At 42.1% G+C, this 21,783-nt stretch overlaps 1 pseudogene; it reads right to left on the reverse strand.

Moving 5' to 3' along the window:
• Positions 1 to 21,783, reverse strand: part of LOC114280135 (xanthine dehydrogenase 1-like) — a 184,479-nt pseudogene that overhangs the window by 72,426 nt on the left and 90,270 nt on the right.

Genomic DNA, 21,783 nt, shown 5'->3' on the forward strand with positions numbered 1-21,783 from the left:
GTACATATAATGGAGTATTAGGCTAATCAGTTGAAACTTAAATGATGTGCGAGTATGCTGTTAGCACATCTTTTGTTCTTTTCCCTATCAAATTATTTGCAATGATTTTAAACTCCTTTAATGCTACCACCAGCCATGGACAGATGGTAATTGTTCTTTTTAAGCTCCTTTTCATTGTTTTTCTTCTTCTGAGATTTGATCAAAGTTGGAACATTGACGTTGTATTTAGTTGGGGGATTTGAGAAGAGAAAGGCAAAAGATAGGTGAAATGTGAATAAAACATACCTACATTTCACCTAGTTTCATACACCTTTTTCTTTTTATTTTCCAAATCGCTTCCCAAATCTCCCAACCAAACACGGCGTAAAGTTTGCAAAGTGCAAATGTGATGAATTTCATAGAGAGATCCTTGATTGTGATGAATTGGATAATTGAGTGAATTCAACAGACACATTTGAAATACTACTCTAACCAGTGATGTTTCAGTTCAGACATCACAAGAAGAATACTTGGCTCCACCCCCAAACCCAGAAAAGGAAGCATCAAATATTCATAGCCTCGTCAATTTAAAAGCATTGATATACAGTCATTAAAACACCACCCTACTTGAGAAACCAAATATACTAATATAATTTCAAAGGTTACCTGGTTCATGAATTTGGTTGTAAACGAAATGCCAAATTTTGTTGGTACCATAGCAACCCCACGCTTCTTCCATCGATTATGAAAATTAAACTTTTCAACTTCTTTTCGAGCCTTCAGAAAGTCACATGATGACTTCAGTTCATTCCAAAGCCGCTGCAGGGTACAGTGTTGAATTTGTTGACCAAAATGTAATACCCATCCTTCATTCAAAAAATTTATTTCCTGATTGGAAAGCCATTTTATGAAAGTTATTAACATATGCAAACAACGGCTACAAATCTGATCTATTACGTAAAACACAATGACAACAAAATGTCATCAAGAGCAATGACTTACCCTAATCTCTTCGGGACTTTTCTTGAGTTCCAGGGCTATTCTTTGAATCCAATTTTCAGTAATAAGCATACCTTGAGGACCACCGAATCCTCGGAAAGCAGTATTGCTAGGAAAATTAGTGAAGCAAACCCTTCCATTTATCTTGGCATTTGGGATCTCATAGACATTATCAGAATGAAACAGAGCACGTTCAAGTATAGCAAGAGACAAATCAAGTGAATTTCCAGCATTATTGTATATTTCAAGATCAAGAGCAAGAACCTTTCCATCATTTTTAAATCCAACCTGCATCAAAAAATTTACCTTTATTATTGACATGCTCCATCATATTTAAAATTTAGAGTTAACAAGAAGCACAAGAAAGTGCAATAACAAGCTTAAGGAGGTCTCATTAAAAAAGTTGCAAGAGAAAATTTCCTCCTTTCTCCCTCACTACTTTTACCTTAAATGCAGAATCTATTTTGTAGGAAACAGCTAACCATGCGTTAAAAAAAAAAAAAAAAAGGAAACAGACAAAGTATTGCAGCATATGGGACAGCTCCATAATTCCATATCTTCAGTTGGTCTCCGGTTATATATACTGCTTACATGCCAAAGTATTGCAGTATATGGGACAGCTCCATAAGTCAGTAAGATTATTTTGTTTTGACAAGTATTGTCCAACAAGACAAATAAAAATAGTACCTTGTACTTTCCAAGAAAGCTATGTCTCTGCCCAGTTGTCTTCATATCTATATCCCTGTCTAAAGTTTGTTTGACAGGTCAGTTGTAATTTATCTTCAGTTGTCATCATATCTATATCCCTGTCTAAAATTGGTGAAAAAAAAAAAGGAAACAGAAGCCACAGCAGTCAGAAAAGCTGATCTTGCCACTTTTGACATGGGAAGGCCAAGGACATGGGAAACATACTTTTGGTGTTTCTGAGGGGTCTACACAAAAAGAATGGAAATGTTAACTGACAATAGAAGTTAAACCGCCAGAAAAGAAAATAAAAAAGGAAAATACTAGAGGTCCCAAATTTTCTACCAAATAAATGACCAAATGTCTCACATGGGTGTGGGGCCCACAAAATTGCGGACCCCACACCCATGTGAGACATTTGGTCATTTGTTTGGTAGAAAATTTGGTGTCCCTAGCATTACTCAATAAAAAATGAGGCCAAAGACAAGCATCACACACACTGAACTGAACTCAGTAATTCATGAAACTTGCAACGATGGTGGAGGAAACAATCATGCATTATTATCCATATAAATTAGGGGTGTGCAACAAACCGATTCACCCAATGTACCCAACCAACCCGACTCGAAAAATGATGCTGCAGACAGTTTTGTCCGACCAAACTAATTAAATACATTAAATTTTATACGTGGCATGCTCGTTTGTTAGCTATTGCATCTTTTTCTCTTCTAAAAAATTTGTGTACAAGCTGTGTCCGTAAAGTTGTTGGAAACATCAGAAGTCATTAATACAACATCAAAAAGCCTGCAAGTCTTTGAAAAGAAAAGAAGTCATTATTATATTTTATAGGAAAACAGCTACCTAATGCCTATCCCAAAGCCTAAAATTCTTCTTTTAATTGATGAAGATTACTGTAAGGGAGATTTCATAATCTGGCTTTGGGTCGTGGTAATGATCGGGCTAAAAACAGGTCCGAGCGTGTTTGGGCCGAGCTAATGTTGGCTGATCCAAAGTGGTTTGCTCAGTTGAGGTCTAGGGCCCATTCGGTCAAGATGATCGTCTGTCAACCCAGGCTTATTGTTTGCGCATGTAGTTCGGCAGAAAGGTCTTTCACGGACCGGCCTAACCTGTCTGGAGTTCGGCCGTACTGGAATGCTACCAAGCTCGGTTGTGATAGAGCTCAGCGAGTGGAGCACTCAGACTCATTACATAGCACGGTCGTGGAAGGCCGAGGAGGATCCCGCCGGGCTGCCGAGTTCCCGCTAATGTTGTCTGGCGGTTTGGTTAGGTGGTGTTCTCTAGATTTGTGCTGACAGATGGGAGAACAGTTCCACGTGTCAAGAGAGTAATGGGTACAGAGTTGAGCGCTGAAAGTATATATAACCATGACTGCCCCCCCATGCGGAGGATGGAGCATCATTTGGTAAGAAACACCCATTGTGCTATATCTCTCTCCTCCTCTCTCTCCCTGAGGATGTGCTAACTTGACCGTCGGAGGGATTTTCTGGCAACACACCGCCGGGCAGCTCACCGCCATTGTATTCTCAGGTTGATCAGATAGACAAGGAGCTTGGAAGAAAGGAGTACGGACGGGGACGAACATTTCCTCCCCGTACAATTACAATATCCTTATTCTTTATTTTGTTATTTGGAAACAAGCTTCTCTCACCTCTTAGCATTCCCTTTAATTCTCATACTCTCTCTCTCTCTCTCTCTCTCTCTGTCACACCCCAAATCCGAGCATGATCGGCCGTGGCCCACAGGGACTTAGCCCAAGGCACACGTAAGCCTAAACATGAACCCAAAACCATAAAGAATAAATGTGATGATAGCCCAGAAATAAATAAATCAACACGCAATCCAGTGACATACCACAAGTGAAAAACAAGTCATAACCAACTTCCTAAAAATATATATATACTAAATGGGACACAAACCACCCACAAAAATAAAATAATTCTAAATAAAACCCAACCACAATGTATGCACAAAACTCGACAAAGCAACCAAAAATAAATTAAATAAATGCCCTAGAGGTCCATGCAATTGAGTCCCCGCTACGCCATGAGTCCACTCTAAGTCCTTCTAACACCTGAAAATTGTAAACAACTAAGTCAGCTGATAGCTCAGTGAGTAGCAACATGGATAGTAATTACAGTTTTGAAAACAGGGTTCAATTCCAAAATAAGATATATATCACATAAACTAGATTGGCATACAGTTTGGTAAAGAGAATCTGTTTCAAAAAGAAGGTTCTACAGTTCGACACTTAAAATACTCATGTCTCCCAAGAACATGATAAACGACATTTTCCACTTAAAACAGATTATAACATGAACACCAATAATTTTCTAGGTACCAAGAAAAACAAATAATATGCCACACAGTTCTCAAGGCTATAAGCCCCGTTGGATCTAATACCAAACTAAGAGTCATCCTCAGGGTGGCACTTGGGCCTTTTCTCAAAGACGATCCAATTGAAGGTCACCTAGTTGTTTTTAAACATCTTTTCCTCACAATCGTTGAGCGCTAGTGTCACACCCCAAATCCAGGAATGACCGGCCGTGGCCCACAGGGACTTAGCCCAAGGCACACGTAAGCCTAAACATGAACCCAAAATCATAAAGAATAAATGTGATGATAGCCCAGAAATAAATAAATCAACACTCAATCTAGTGACATACCACAAGTGAAAATCAAGTCATAACCAACTTCCTAAAAACATATATATACTAAATGGAACACAAACCGTCCACAAAATAAAATAATTCTAAATAAAACCCAACCACAATGTATGCACAAAACTCGACAAAGCAACCTAAAACAAATTAAATAAATGCCCCAGAGGTTCATGCAATTGAGTCCCCGCTACGCCATGAGTCCACTCTAAGTCCTTCTAACACCTGGAAATGGTAAACAACTAAGTCAGGTGATAGCTCAGTGAGTAGCAACATGGATAGTAAATACAGTTTTGAAAACACGGTTCAATTTCAAAATAAGATATATATATCACAGAAACTAGATTGGCATACAGTTTGGTAAAGAGAATCTGTTTCAAAAAGAAGGTTCCACAATTCAACGCTTAAAATACCCATGTCTCGCAAGAACATGATAAATGACATTTTCCACTTAAAACAGATTATAACATGAACACCAATAATTTTCTGGGTACCAAGAAAACAAATAATATGCTACACAGTTCTCAAGGCTATAAGCCCCATTGAATCCAATAACGAACTAAGAGTCATCCTCAGGGTGGCACCTGGGACTTTTCTCAAAGACGATCCGATTGAAGGTCACCTAGTTGTTTTTAAAGGTCTGTTTCTTACAATCGTTGAGCACTAGAGTCATCACGGCCCAACCCGAATTTGTTCCCTAGTGGCCAAAGTCACCACACACAGTGGAATAATTTCCCTAGACTAAATACACACATGGTCCCAATAATCAATACACATCAGTTTTGCAAAACATGGTAGTTCATCATTATAAACATGAGACCAAAACAAATAGTTTACAGTATGCCAAGCTCACACATGTTTCAGAAATAATTTGATTCCATTAATAATATAATAATTTATCAAAACAGTTTAATCATGAAACAACAATTTAATTTTCCAACAGTTCAGGGTAGGGGAACATTTACAAAAATATGTAGCATGAAACTACTCTCCTGGAAACGAAATAATATAATCCTCGAATAGAGTGTAAAAGTCCAACTAGTGCCCTGAACCAAGTATAAAAACTACACGTCACTACTAATATAAAAATATTAAAGAATACGAACTAAGTAACCCCAAACTAAAGCGCACTAACACGGCTCAACCCAACTCACCGTTACTCTTAAATATTATCTAAGTTCATGTTCTTCAAGGTCTAAAATCACCCAAGACATAGGTTCCGATCGAAACTTAACTAAAAATAACTTTAAGATAAAACAGTGTTTTAAACAAATTTTCCCAATCTATTCGCCAACTTTGAAAATTACAAAACTCACTCCACGCTATTCGAAAAATTCTAAAACCCTCCAGATATCAACTAATATATCCTAAGTTTCAAACCCAATTGGTTTCACTTGATTTTCTTATCAAAATAATTATCTACAATTTATTATATCCAAACAGGTTGTTTTCTGCAGCACTTTAAAGAAATTGACGGTTCTCTTAATATACATGAGAAATCAATGCAAGGCCAAAACCGTACAAAACTAGACTCGTAACCGGTTCTAATGACACTAATTTGATAATTTTTGGATTTATACCCAAAGAGAACAACACTCCCGAATTTACTGTTTCGGACCGGTTTCCTGGACAGATTTGAATACCTCAATTTATATGGATTTTGACTCCCAAAAATTATGAAAAAAATCAAATGAAATCGATTGTAAGGGCGCATCTGAACTGTAGATTGAAATATTGTTACTAGTAAAATAATTTCTTCTTATTACAAATATTGGTTACAAATTATTTTACAGTTGCCTCCGTTGTACATTTGCTTTCTGGGCTGATGTAGATCCTTCCACTGCGGCTTTTACAGCTTCTCCTAATAATTTGGACACCTCGTCCATAGTGAGTCTTGATGATTCTGAGTTATTGGATCCGGCCTCGCTTACTGATGGACCTATGTCAACTGGGCCGCTAGGCTGATTATTTGGGCCAGTGTTGATTAATGATGGGCCGTGGGTCGGCAAAATTATGTCCCGCCGACTGAATGATTGAGGCCCATCCCGAATTGAACTTGTTGACATTCGTGCCGCCATTATGCTTTGGGCCGATGAACCGTAACGGCCCATCGGTGCTGACAATGTCATTGTGGATCGAAAATGTGATTCGGAATTGCTGCGTGTTAGTCTTGCCTTCGTCACTTTGCGCTCCATGTGCCAAATATCCATGTGGCTGTTGTTGAATACTTTGGACACAACAGTCATTAATGGCGGCCAATATGTAATTTCATCTGGAAACGACGATGTTTGGAAAGCCAATGTTGCTTTCAGCTTGCAGTATTTGACACCGTCGTTGATGTTTGTCTGTAGCAATTTGTATGACCCTGTCCATGGGCATCCTTTCTTATCTGCGGCAGCATAGGCGTTTCCAAAATATGTTATGTCTACTGGGCATGTAACTGGAAACGTAAAGCGGGCCTGTAATTGATCATCCGCTCGTAGCCGTGTGTCTCGTATTTCGACATCGACGCGGCCGGTGGAATTAAACGGACACTGTGGCTTGTAACTTAGCTTGCATTTGTCAATCATCATAGACTTAAACGTGAGTTTTTGCCACATTGTATCGCCTATCTTTGGATTGTAGATTGGTATATTGGATACCGGTACGTTTGATGTGGCATCTATGATTTGGGTTTCCAAATCGCCCTCATCATTTTCTTGGAGATTATCTGTAAGATCGGCCTGTTGGATTTCTTCCGACATTATGATAGCGTAGCGATCTGTTAGAATTGTCAGGCACACAATTCTCGTATGGGACATCAATGGCTAATGCATGTTCTTATATATCCTATTTCATGGAGTTGGGAGAATAATTAATTTAAAATGCGTTCTCTAAAACGACGTCGCATTGATGCCATAACTCACTCTCAAATGACATCACTTACTCTCTTGGATGACGCAAGTCACTCTCTGGAAAATTATAATGGTGGAAGAGAGTTAGGGAGTCAGTTATATAGGTGCCCCGGAGCGTCCCACTAATATTACCTGGGACGCTCCCCCCACGCCACGTGTCGTCCCCCGATTGGTGCTCCCTTCCGCAATTCGCGGCGTGTTGTCGTCTAGGGCTTCCTCTCCGTGCCCAGATCTATGGTCAGGATTAAATATCTAAAAAGGCAAGCGCAAGCGGGAAATTTGAATTTAAAGGCAAGCGCAAGCTGATTGTGTAAACAGTTAACCTACGTATGGCCCACGCTTTGATTTTTCTGCATCGTGGGTGATCTGTTATTATTCTGTGCCATACGTTATACAGGAACCTGATTTAAATATGGTTAACTGTTCATGTTGACCCATGCCACGGTCAACATATTACGCCTATAAAATATAAGCGATGCGATGCATTTAATGCTGGGTTCCTGACCATCGATTATGGCGACTACTTTCCGATTTTCGCAACGGCGTCCATATACCCCCAGAACTAAATTAAATTTTAGTCGCCGTTGGACAACCTCCAGCAGATCTGGTGTTTCCGGTCGAAGTTATTTTAAACTACGGAAGCATAGTTATTACAAAAAAAAAGCGATTCACGTCTAAATCGTTGTGTGATTCCATCTGGAGGATTGACGATTTCCTTCCGTATGATGAGCCTCATTTTTTCCATTTCGATTTGCCGGAGGTTGGTACTGAAAGGGATGAACGGCTATCCCGAAAATTGAAACTGTTAGGACTCTACATCCAGGGTGTAGTTTTGCGTCAAACTGGTGGACTCTCCGAAACTGCTGCTGATACGCCTGGCCTCGAAAGCAATATGCGTGACACCCTTACTCAGGCTGCGGAACAAACTGTGGTCATTGATCCATCTGGTATACTCGACAATGGCCAATGTGAATTTGTCGTTGTGTTAGACCGGTTTCCTAATCCTGCATATACGCCAAAGTTTGAAGATGTTTTCCTGTGGTCCAATGGTGACCCACGAACTGGTTGTATGGTCAGGGACACGGAAATAGACCGTTTTGTTGTATTGCGGCGTGTCCCCGTTCTAATGCCTCCGTAATCAAATGATGAATATCCAGTTGTTAGCCGTCAAGGCGTTAAAACATTTATCAGCATCGGAAAAAATGTTGTATCCGAATTCCACGATAGTTTAGGTCAATTTAGTGGCGCCTACAATAATATTGTAAAAAACGCAATTATTTGTTATTTTGTGTGGGAATGTCGCACAAAATCGATTGTAAGGGCGCATCTGAACTATAGATTGAAATATTGTTACTAGTAAAATAATTTCTTCTTATTACAAATATTGGTTACAAATTATTTTACAGTTGCCTTCGTTGTACATTTGCTTTCTGGGCTGATATGGATCCTTCCACTGCGGCTTTTACAGCTTCTCCAAATAATTTGGACACCTCGTCCGTAGTGAGTCTTGATGATTCTGAGTTATTGGATCCTAAGTTTAAAACCCAATTGGTTTCACTTGATTTTCTTATCAAAATAATTATCTACAATTTATTATATCCAAACAGGTTGTTTTCTGCAGCACTTTAAATAAATTGACGGTTCTCTTAATATACACAAGAAATCAATGCAAGGCAAAAAACGTACGAAACTAGACTCGTAACTGGTTCTAATGACACTAACTTGATAATTTTTGGATTTATACCCAAAGAGAACAACACTCCTGAATTTACTGTTTCGGACTGGTTTCCTAGACAGATTTGAATACCTCAATTTATATGGATTTTGACTCCCAAAAATTATGAAAACAATGAGATATGCAATTCAATATATAATTAATCTACTGTAAAAATTTCAGTTGGAAATTCATCCGTTTGATATGGTTTCTTGATTTTTAAAGTTTGCGATTCTATGCAGAATTTTTGAACTAAGAATTACACTCATTCTTTATACATCAATTTAACTCCTCAGATTTCTTAACAGCATATATATATATACACAAAATACATACACCTACAATCTCTCCATCAATGAATTAAATAACAATATTATTAGGATAAAGAACAAAGAAAGAAGAGAAGAAAACCTAGGAGGCCACACAACACAACACACCCAAAGCTCTCCTTCTTGGCTACGACAATAATCTTGATGATTGAAAAACCCCTCTCTTTCCTTCATAAACCCACGACTGCTAGGGCTGCTAGGGCTGTGGAAAACAATTATAACAAGAGTTAGGGTTTGTGTTTATTTTATTTTATACTAGTTGTGGGCATACTTAGGTCAAATAGATTGATAAATATACAAAATACATATATATGTTACATACAATCCAAATGGTAAGAGCCTAACTTATTAATTTTGTGGTCTAGAGTTCAAGTCACACCCTCTTCTCCAATTTTTTTTTTTAATAATAAATCTTGCTTCTAAATCAATGACTTTCACCATAAATTTATTTTATGTTTAAAATTAATTAAAAGATCCTCAAATAATATTTAATTTGCACTTAAAGATTCATAATAAAATATTTGAGATTTGTAAAATTATTATTATCTAATTATTTACTTAATTTTTATATTCGGGTTCTCACATTCTCCCCCCCTAAAAGAAAAGTTTCGTCCTCGAAACTAACCCGAGTAAATCATGAGAATAGATGTGGGTACTTCTTGCGTATCTCATCCTCGCGTTCCCAAGTCGCCTTTTCAACTAGATGATTACGCCATAGTACCTTAACCAATTTAATGACCTTTGTATGCTACCTTTTCTCTTTCGAATCCAAAATCTGAATAGGTATCTCCTCATACGAAAAATCCTCTCTAATCTGAAGCGGCTCATAATCTATCACATGCAACGGACTGTGCACATATTTCCTCAACATAGACACGTGAAACACATTATGCACTCCTGCCAACCTAGGGGGTAGAGCAACACGGTACGCAACCTCACCAACCTTTTCCAATACCTCAAATGGACCAATGTATCTAGGACTCAACTTTCCTTTCCTTCCAAACCTGATGACTCCTTTCCATAGTGATACTTTCAAGAATACCATATCCCCCACATGAAACTCTAAGTCTCTCCTACGATGATCAGCATAACTTTTTTGTCTACTCTAAGCAGTCAATAATCTCTCTCTGATGGTGATAATTTTCCGTGTAGCATCCTCCACCAAATCAGGTCCCAACATTTGCCTTTCACCAACCTCATACCAACACAAAGGAGACCTACACATCCTCCCATACAAAGCCTCATAAGGAGCTACTCCCAAACTAGAATGATAACTATTATTATAGGCAAACTCCATGAGTAGCAAATAATCATCCCAATTACCTCTCCACACCAAAGCACAAGCCCTTAACATATCCTCAAGGGTTTGAATAGTCCTCTCTGATTGCCCATCTGTCTGAGGGTGATAAGCTGAACTAAAATTTAACCGAGCACCCATAGCTGACTATAATGCACCCCAAAACTTAGACACAAAATGAGGGCCCCAATCTGACACTATTGACGCTGGTGCACCATGCAATCTAATAATCTCCTTCACATACAACTGTGCAAATCAAGCTAGAGAATAGGTCATCTGTACTGCAATAAAATGTGCTGACTTGGTTAATCTATCAACATCTACCCAAACTGCATCGTGATTACTACTAGTACGAGGTAATCTGCACACGAAGTTCATGGTAACATGATCCCACTTCCCCTCTGGTATAGGTAAGGGTTGTAGTTTCCCCGCGGGTTTCTGATGTTCTACCTTAACCTGTTGACACACTAAACACTGAGCCACAAATTCTGCAATATCTCCCTTCATACCATTCCACCAAAAATGTTCATGAAGATCCCCATACATCTTAGTGCTTCCAGGATAAATGCTGTAACTAGAACTATGTGCCTCCGTCATAATCTCCTTCCTCAAATCACCACTAGTAGGAACACAAATTCGGCTACGAAATCTAAGCAACCCATCATCACTAACCACAAAGTCTATGTGCTTACCCTCTGCCATCTCTCCTTTAATACGCTCACACTGGGGGTCAATCTCCTGTGCTAAACGAATCCGTTCTCTCAAGGTCGGCTGAACTGTCAATTGACTACAATAAGCCCTATTACCAGGTGTAATAACCTCAAGCCTCAAACATCTCATGTCTTCCACCAAACAACTCTCAATAGACAAAGCAGCTATATCTCCAACTGCGACCTTCCTACTCAAGGCATCTGCAACCACATTTGCCTTCCCCCGGATGATATAAAATATTCACATCATAATCTTTTAGTAACTCAAGCCATCTTCTTTGCCTCAAATTTAGTTCCTTCTGTGTGAAAATATACTTCAAACTCTTATGATCAGTGAAAATCTTACATGACTCTCCATACAAATAATGCCGCCAGATGGAGCGAAAATCACTGCTGCTAACTCTAAGTCGTGCGTAGGATAGTTTCTCTCATATACTTTCAACTGTCATGACGCATAAGCAATCACCTTCCCATGCTGCATGAGCACACATCCTAAACCCTGTCGTGAAGCATTACTATAAATCACAAAACCACCTCCATCTGTGGGTAAGGCAAGGATTGGAGCTGATGTCAATCTCTATTTAAACTTTTGCAAACTACGCTCACAATCATCATTCCACTCTTTACTAGTGAGATTTATAAATGGCAAAGCAATACGGGAGAATCCTTCCACAAACTGTCTATAATATCCAGCAAGCCCTAGAAAGCTACGTACCTCTGTCACAGAAGTAGGTCGCGGCCAATCAATAATTTTCTACCACCTTTGTGCTATCCACAGATACCCTATCTTTACTCACCACATGACCCAAAAAGAACACACTACGCAACCAGAATTCACACTTCTTAAATTTTGCATACAGTCTCCTCTCCCTAAGGATCTAAAATACTACCCTCAAATACTGCTCATGCTCCTCTTTACTCCTCGAATAAATTAGGATGTTGTAGACACCCCATTTTTGACCGACCTTAAGACTCAGAAATCACCGATTGAGCGCTCGGTGACGTTGCATATCGTGCTCGTTCAGAAGTTTCAGAGTCGCGGCCGTGAGCCCTGCCTCCGGACATCCGAACCCTCTTCTGTGCCTTGCCTCGGTTTGCGAACCAGACTCAATTTTCTCTGTTTCTTTTCCCGAGGGGAGGGAGAGGTCCCGTAGACCATCTCTCAGTGCCCGTAGGCTACATTGTGTGGCCGTAGGCCATTTTGCCCATTTCGGAGTCCGGTTTCTGATTTTTCGGGACCGTTGGCCGTGTGCCTCGGTTCGGGACCGCCTAACCATCTCCGTTTGTTCTGATTTTTGGCATACTTCCTTTTTACTCCCTTTTGAGAGACACTGGGGTCTAAGAAACCCACTTCGTGGCCGAACGCCACTTTCGATGCTTAGCAACCCATTTTCGGGATCTCGAACTGCGTGTTTTGGCCCCAGAGCATTCGTTTTGCATCGGTTTTCGTTCATTTTTGGCAGGTGCCTCTGTTTCATTACCAGGAAGGTCACTGGAGGGTGGGAGGCCAGCAATTATCTAAGCAACCAATTATATTCCATTTTCGCCCTCCGGCACCCGTTTTTCTCACTTCCGAGCCAATGTTGAACACCTTGGGGGCACTTTCTTCAACCCCAAACCACATATTTGTGTTGTACACACATGGGAGGACCCTAAAAGTTTATGGCCGGCCAGAAATTCCATTTGACCCTTTTGAACCCTTCTTAAAAATGGCTTGTTCTCTCTCCTGTTTTAGAGTTTCCAAATTCGAACCACAGGGTTGTGATGAGGGGACCTGGAAGGCCACCTTTTTGTGGTGGCCGGCCACTAAATGAACTTGACCCTTTTGACCCCTAGCATGCCGGCTAGGGGGGGTGGCCGGCCAGCCACCTGCAACACCAAAAGGTGGCCGGCCATGTTCCTTGCGAGTGGCACTTTACAGCTGTATAGTTGTTTCCCCCAGAAAATATCTCAATCCGGGGGATATTTTGTGGGGGAAAGCCTTGGTCCTTTTCCCCCCACCCTTTCTCTCCATACTCCCCCTCCTTTTGGTCCTTATAACCAGCTGCCAACCTTTGTTTTAGGGGTTAGAAGAATTGCTTCAAGGATATACATACATATCTCCATCCATCTCTCTCATTTTCCTTAAAAAAACCCCTAAGTTCTACCTCATTTCTTCATCACCACCAAGCACCACCACCATCACTCCATTCCAGCAGCAAGGGGAGGAATTCCAGCAGCTTAGAGTCATCAAAGTTGGTCCAAAAAGCAACAAAAGCATTGGTCTTCAAGGGTAAGTCCACTTTCCCTCTTTTCTAGCTCATTTTTGCACCATTTCTTAGCCATGTATGCTTTTTGATTTGAGCTCCGGCCATGACTGAAAGTGGCCTTATTTTGAGCTCTTTTTCACTTTTTCTTAAGGGCTCAACCCTGTTTGAGCTCCCCATCTTGCACTTGCTTCAATATCTTCCTTGAATGCTATTTTCTTGCATGCTTTGGCAGCCTATTATGCTTCGGTTTTTGGTCATTTTACAGAACTAAAAATAGTCTTATTTTGGCCCATTGTTCATGTTTCATTAAGGGTCTTTGGCTGTTTGATGAATATTTTGTATACTTTGTGTTATAGCCACTTTTGAGCCTCATTTTGCATCGCATTTCTAGCATGTTTGTATACTGTTTTGGGGTTTTTACAGTTCTGTAAATATGTATATTTTTGGTCCCTCTTCAATGTTGTAGAAGGGAATTTTTCAGTTTGGGATTTTCATATACCACTTGCCTCTTTGGCCACCTTTTGGCCCTTTTTCTTGCATAAGAGCTTAGCTATATCTATGTTTGTTTTTAGGGTTTTTACAGTTCCGTAAAGTGGCTTATTTTTGGCCCCTCTTCAATGTTGTTGAAGGGCCCTAACCTATTTGGAGTTAGCAGCTGTGAGTTGCTTCATAATCTCATGTTTTGGGCCATTTTTGCATGCCATTGTTGCCCTATCTTTGCTTGCTGTTTGGCCATGATTTGTACAGTAAAAATGCTTATTTTGAGGCTGCCTTGCTTCTGTATTTTCATCTCGTGTACCAATTATGCATGCTTTGTATAGCTGTAGTTCATTCTATGCGCCTATTTTGCATTTCGGGAGAGATTCCACGCATCGGGTGTGTTTTCGCCTCATTTCGGGGCTGTTTTCCCCCACATTTCATTGCCGAAAGTCCATTAGCATGTTTGCATATCATTTTCCATGCCATTGCATTGCGTATGCCATTGCCTCGGTTTGCGTGCCCGTGTGCACGCATTTCGAGGCACTTCATTTTCACTCATCGGCCTCTTATGTGAGTGTGGCTGAGGCTATCTCATGTTAGTATAAGTCCATGTTGCATTCTATATGCCATTTCCATGCCATTGCATTGCGTATGCCATTGCCTCGGTTTGCGTGCCCGTGTGCACGCATTTCGAGGCACTTCATTTTCATTCATCGGCCTCTTATGTGAGTGTGGCTGAGGCTCTCTCATGTTAGTATAAGTCCATGTTGCATTCTATATTTCATTTCCATGCCATTGCATTGCGTATGCCAGTGCCTCGGTTTGCGTGCCCGTGTGCATGCATTTCGAGGCACTTCATTTTCATTCATCAGCCTCTTATGTGAGTGTGGCTGAGGCTCTCTCATGTTAGTATAAGTCCATGTTGCATTCTATATGCCATTTCTATGCCATTGCATTGCGTATGCCATTGCCTCGGTTTGCGTGCCCGTATGCACGTATTTCGAGGCACTTCATTTTCATTCATCGGCCTCTTATGTGAGTGTGGCTAAGGCTCTCTCATGTTGGTATAAGCCCATTATTGCATTGCGTATGCCATTGCCTCGGTTTGCGTGCCCGTGTGCACGCATTTCGAGGCACTTCATTTTCATTCATCGACCTCTTATGTGACCGTGGCTGAGGCTCTCTCATGTTAGTGTAAGCCCATATCACATTTCCATGTCATTTACATTGCGTATGTCATTGCCTCGGTTTGCGTGCCCGTGTGCACGCATTTTGAGGCACTTCATTTTCATTCATCGGCCTCTTATGTGAGCGTGGCTGAGGCTCTCTCATGTTAGTGTAAGCCTATATCACATTTTCATGTCATTTACATTGCGTATGTCATTGCCTCGGTTTGCGTGCCCGTGTGCACGCATTTCGAGGCACCTCTTTTTTACAGCATAGTGCATACTAGGTTGTATCTTAGATTGCATTCTGTCATTGTCTCGGTTTGTGTGCCCATGTGCACGTATTTCGAGGCACCTTTTTTTTACAGCATAGCGCATACTAGGCTGTATCATATTTGCATTCATGCATATCATGCATATTGCATCGTGTTTGGGATAGGAGTTAGCCCGGACGCAAGAAACGAGGTGCATTTCGTACTCCGAGTGACGGAATGTGTCTCAATTCCCCAGTCACCGACAATCCGGATCATCCATGATGGAGTTAGGTCTTGTTGTGTTTTCATGTGCATTCATCCCATATTAAATTGTGCAATTCGACTCCTCGGCCATCATGCCTCGGTATGCGTAATTGGTGGCACGAGGATCGAGGCATGCATATATTTGTGAAAATACATTGCCATGCCCCTTTCCTGCTCTCTGTTGCAACAAAATCAGGAATCAGCAGTCTTCCGGGGCTCGGTGAGCTTTCCAAGAATAAACTGCTAAACAGAGGCTAATTGGGGCATCCCGGTGGATTTCCGCGCAAGACAACCCGGACATGCATCATCCATCAGAAGCAAGGCAGTCCCTGGCTTGCATGCCAGTTTTATTTATTTTCTTAGTTGATTTGTTAATTAATTAGGAATTTGTATATTATTTGGACTGTAATATTCGTTTATTCGGAACTGTATTATTTATTCGGACCCTCTGCGCGAGGGCACAAACTGTAATAAGTGTGCGTGTGTGTGTTGTATGTCTTCCAACCCCACGTCTTTCTCCCTTTTATTTACCTGCTTATGATGGTTAGATTAGGGCATATTTCAATTAGCATACAGTATGATAGCATGTTTGCATCATTCATCTGTTTTGCATGCACCGGGCTCGGCGCATCATACTAACTGCATTTGTATTTCAATTCCAAATTGAATACATGTTAGTTGTAGCATTCCATATGCCATGTTTAGAATAGCCGAGCCTGCTATAGTTGCATTTTGCATGTGTTACATTAGGCATTTTTGTATACTTAGGATTCATGCATAGATTTCTAATGAATGTCTGTTTTGGCTTGGATTACTCGGTAAGTTTTATGCTTCAGCATCCTTGCATGCGTGTGAGTGAATGCCATGAATAGCATGCTTACCATGAGGCTAATTGCTTATGTGATATAACTGCCTGAATGCCTGTGGGTGAAGGTTGGGTTATTTGGATTGGAACAAATCATCAAATGTTTGTTTTAAGCCCACTAGATAGTGGCAAAACCATCTTTTCTAAGCCCACCTAAGGGTGGCAAAATCTGCATTTTAAGCCTACTTGCGAGTAGCAAACCATCTTTCAAAAATAAACATTAAATGTTTTGTTCCAATTCGGGCGACCCAGTCTATACTTATATGCTGTGTGCATCACATAGTAACCTAGGCTAATAACCGGAATAAGAACACACAAAGTTTTCAAAAATAGATATCACAGTTAGTAGAGGCCGATCTTTGATCGGGCGAGCGGGGGTGCTCACGAAGTGACCTTCCCCAATCGTATCCAAGTTCCCGAGCCGAGGCAACTTTGGTGATGACGGACACGTGGCCTTTGGCACCGAGTCAGGGTTTCCTAAATTTCCCATTAAAAAACATTTAGGTGGCGACTCTGTATCTGGCAAAGCAGTCCATGTTTGGCACTTCTTTCAAAAATCTGTTTTTCTCAAACGATTTGTCGGATTTGGGCTCTTTGGTTCAGACTTAGAACCGTGACAAATTTGAGAGTCCTGAGCTGTAGTGACCCCAATATGAACAGAATGGGAGCTCGTTCCTCCCAGTGGCGTTCGGGGACGTCTACAGTTTCTGGCGACTCTGCTGGGGACTTAGAGAACTTGACTCAAACTCGTGATATCTGTTTTTGACTACACTTGTGTGTTTCTTTGCATTGCATTTGCATTGGTGCACCTAGGACACCGTGTTTGCCGTCTGCTATTCCTGAACGGTTTGCCGAAGGCTTGTCTTGTCAAGGCATGACCATAAGGCTGACCGGTTGTGGGCTCTGCCAGTATGGGAACACGAACCCCGGTTTTTCCGGGGCACCCTCTTTGACCATTCGACCTAGTGCATATTCGGATTCATAGTGACCATTCCAAACTAGGACAGGTTGCTTACCCGTTTATAGGTTGTTTGAAACCGCTGCGTGCGTAGTGAAACCCTAGCTCCTGACAGAATAGGACAGGGAAACCCTACCCCACCATAGGGGTGTTTTAGCTCTCACTTGCTTGCTATGTGCTTTTAGGGTGAGTTCCTACTGGAATGCATGTATCAGTTTGCAAGTCTGGGCATCAGGCCTGCGGGCATTACTATCAGTATTCGGGAGTCAGCTTTACCTGTGGGTATCAGACTCAGATTTTGAGGCCGAATTTTGGGGCAGAATTCAGTAGAGGCCACACTCATTCAACTATGCTCGTATCTGTTCAGATGGAATCAGGCTAAGATGCTGTCTGTTTTCTCTTTTGCAAGGTAGTCTGGGAACCATAGCTTCAGAAGGCTCCGATATCCCCCGAGGTTCATCAAACTTGTGCGGATAGACTTTGCTAGGTCAGAGATTCAGTTCAAGGGCAATCAGTGTTCCTTTACTAGAGGCAGGGTAAAAAGGGCTAGTCGGGCACAAATCACCGGTTCAGCAGTTACCAGATCAGTGGCCCTTATCCACCCCACCAGTGAACAGTCAGGCTGAGGTCTCAGTTTCTACTGTAGGGATAGATACCAATCAGTCAGATGGAACAGCAGAACATGTCAGGGATGGAGGCAATGATGCGCCAGATGCAAGAAAGTATGAGACTCATGCAGCAGGATGCTGCCCGTCAGGAGGAATTTGCCAAACAGCAGGCTGTGATCATGGCTCAGCAGGCCGAGCTCATCACCAACCTACAACAGCAAAGCGGTGCGTCCGCTTCACAACAAGTTCCTCCCCCAGCAGGAGCTCCAGCACTTGGGGAGACGCCAAACGTCCAGGATGATACGGACATTCCAGGCGGGCCGGCTCCGCCCCCAATTTTACCTCAACTATCCAAAACACCTACCAATCTACCGGACTCTCCCTCCGAGTTCGAGGTCGACCCCACAGCGTTGAAGTTGAGAAAGCTCGAAAAGCTGTTCAAGAAATCCCAAGGGGTAAAGTCCATCCCAGGCATTGAGGACGGGTACACCGACGCAGCTGTAACTCTGCCGGACAGGTTCAAGATGCCTCACATCGACCGTTTTGACGGGTCAGGGGATCCCATTGTCCACTTGAGCTTGTTTTCAGATGTTTTGCGCCCGATGGGCTTGACAAGATTACAGAAGCTCTCCCTTTTTGGCAGGACCCTATCGGGTATTGCAGTCACCTGCTATGCCAAAATGGAGGATTCAGTGAAACAAAGCTGGGAGGAGATGGCCGAGGCCTTCGTCACACAATATTCACACAATACCCAAATCGAGATTACGACCCGTGATCTTGAGACGATGAGGCAGGAGCCGAAGGAGAGCTTCTCAGAATTCGTGACCCGCTGGAGAGCCAAAGCCTCAATGATGACCATTAGGCCAACGGATAAGGATCAAATACGGATGATTGTGCGCAATCTCCAGCCCAAGCTAATGCAGAAATGATTGTGATCCCCTTCCCTACCTTTTCAGATTTGCATGAGATAGGAGTACAGATCGAGGACGCTATGAAGCAGGGCCTTTTTTACCAGGAGAAGGAGCAGCCCAGGAGGGCGTTTACCCGCAGTTCGAATGCGACCACCAGCGGTGACGCAGCTGCAAGATCTTCCGAAGTGGGCATGGTCACCGCCACCGCACCAAAAACAACCACCCCATTCACTGGTGCATCCGGAAGTTGCCCACAAGGAACCAAATATCCACCCCAAGCCAAGAAGGTTTTCACCCCACTTTATATGCCTTTGTCAAAGGCTCTAGGGGCTTTGATCAAGAAAGGGCATCTGAAGCCCCTGGAGCCGTAGCCATTACCAAAGAACCTCCCTCTCACGCACAACCCAGCCGACTACTGTGCCTTCCATCAGCGAGCTGGTCATGACATTGACATGTGCTTTCGCCTCCGCCACGAAATACAAGATCTGATCGACAACGGGGTCATTCCCGCGCCAGTCCAGCAAAGTCTATCGGCACTCGATCAGTGAATTTATGGGGGGATAATGTGATCTGATCAGAGATTGAACCGGCTACGGGTGGCACTCGATTTACTCCAGATGGGGGAAGGACAGACACTGTTTTGAGCATTTGCGAATGCCAGTTTCTGACTTGGGTATTGGGTAAGTCTTGTTGTTTTATTTTGAGTCTGTCTTTTTACTTTGAGTCTGTTTCTGCCAGGGAACCAGTCGTGCCAACAGATTTGAATAAAACAGCAGTGATCTTCATGCTCTCGCATTTGCCTCGGCCGTGTGCCAATTGTGCCAGAAAGTTTGAATGAAACGGCAGTACTTTTCGCCTACTCTTCTGCATCCCAAAATCATTGCATTGACCTAAGTTTTTCAAAACTTTTTTAAACACTACGGTGAAAACGAAGAGGAAGGAATTCCTCGGGATTTGCAAAACTTTGATCAATTGAGAGAAAGAGAGGCGTGCTAAGCCCTTAATGAATGGAATCATGCTTGTTAGCGTGAGTACTGAGAAGGATCCTGGCTCGATCCAGATTGGTTCTACACTGTCTTCAGCGCGAACGACTGGTCGCTTTCTTAAAAGATTTCAAAAAATGTTTTGCGCGGTCCTGCAAGGACCTGTGTGGAATTGCTCCTGAGATTGTGCAGCCTAGGATCGCTCTCAGCCTCGAGACTCAACCCCTTTGCTTCCAAACCTTGAAACTTGAATTCAGAAGGTTCAACGGTCAACTATGATGTGAGGCCCGTGTGGCCGGATTTGAAGCAGCCCTCGAACAAGAGGCAAGAAAGTCAGATCAAGAAGATCAGATATCATCAAAAGAAGCTTGCAAAGCAAAACAGCAGGCATTCTCCTGGATTCAGATGACTTCAGGATCACAAAACCATTTGGCATGGACAAAGCTACACTTTTACGCTTGAGAGGCTCGCTGGGCCGAAAACCCGGAAGGGCGACCCAGGCAAAAGTTAGAGCAAGAGAAAAATACAAAAAAGAAGCAATACAAAAAATGCAAAAAGAACAAAAAAAGAAAATCAAAAAAAGGAAAAAGAAATGAAAAGAATTGAAAAGAAAAGAAGAACAAAGCTCGCAAGGTCGAAAACCCGCAACGGGCGCCTTGGCAAAAGTTAGAGCCTAAAAAGGAGAGGTTAATACCCGAGTGTACCTTAACCCCGAACTACGTGAGGCTTGATTCCCATCTTTCGGATACGTAGGCAACTTCATTCTGAAGTCCAGCCGTAAAACAATTCGATTGTGTCCATGTAATGGTTTTGATCATCTTTGCCTTCTCTGTATCTGAGGATTTGGTTGCGTTCGTCGCTCTGAGGACTGCCCACAAAGCGCTGCGGTGCCATCCAAACAAGGGGCAACTTTCCGTTGCCATTCAATGCGCCACAGTGCCGTTCAAACAAGGGGCAACTTTCCGTTGCCATGCAGTTCCCCTCAAGCAAGGGGCAATCTTCCTTCAAATTCGAGGTTGCGCATCTCAAGAGTAGGTTCCGTGCTCGTTGAGCACTGGTCGTTTGCAAAAATAGTTTTTGAGAATTTTTAATGAAGTTGATTAATCTTCTCGAAAAGTATTCCATTTTCAAAACTGGACCATTTCTTGGACCCAAAAGAGGAAAATTTTCAGTGCTCATAGCCTGACTTGCATGATTTTAAATCAGAAATTTGAACAAGCATGTTAATCTAACTCTCATTTTGGTCAAATTTTTTTTGGGAGAAAACTAAAACAAAAAATGGTCAAAATGATGAACTAGGGGCACAGTTGAGTCAGGCTTCCTGTCTTTCCCATTGCCAACATACTTGCCAAGAAGGGCACTCTACCTGCCAGAATAGGGCACAACTGAAGTTAACAGCAAAATGGCTGAAAGCTCTCACATCCTCCAACCAACGAGGTATCAAGCCAAGTGCGAAGCACGAACTAGAATGGGGCAAGATATTCCACTCCATCATCTGGACAGATCTTATCATGTCCAAACTCCCCAGCAAAGCATCATCAACTGATGTTAGCTGCAGACTTGCTACACACCCAGTTGTAGCGCAACCTTTCCGTGGGAGGAATTCACTAGCTGTGAGTGGAAGAAATAGAATCTAGCAGAATGCTAGGGGCACGAGCCCACAATTTGCTGTTTATCCATCAACCACCCAGGGGAGCGATGAAAAATGAGAGATTGAAGAATAGAGAGATGTGCAATGAGAGGAAAAGTGAGAAGAGGGCT

Source organism: Camellia sinensis, chromosome 14, assembly GCF_055761805.1.
Source record: "Camellia sinensis isolate YWXY chromosome 14, ASM5576180v1, whole genome shotgun sequence".
Classification (NCBI taxonomy): Eukaryota; Viridiplantae; Streptophyta; class Magnoliopsida; order Ericales; family Theaceae; genus Camellia; species Camellia sinensis.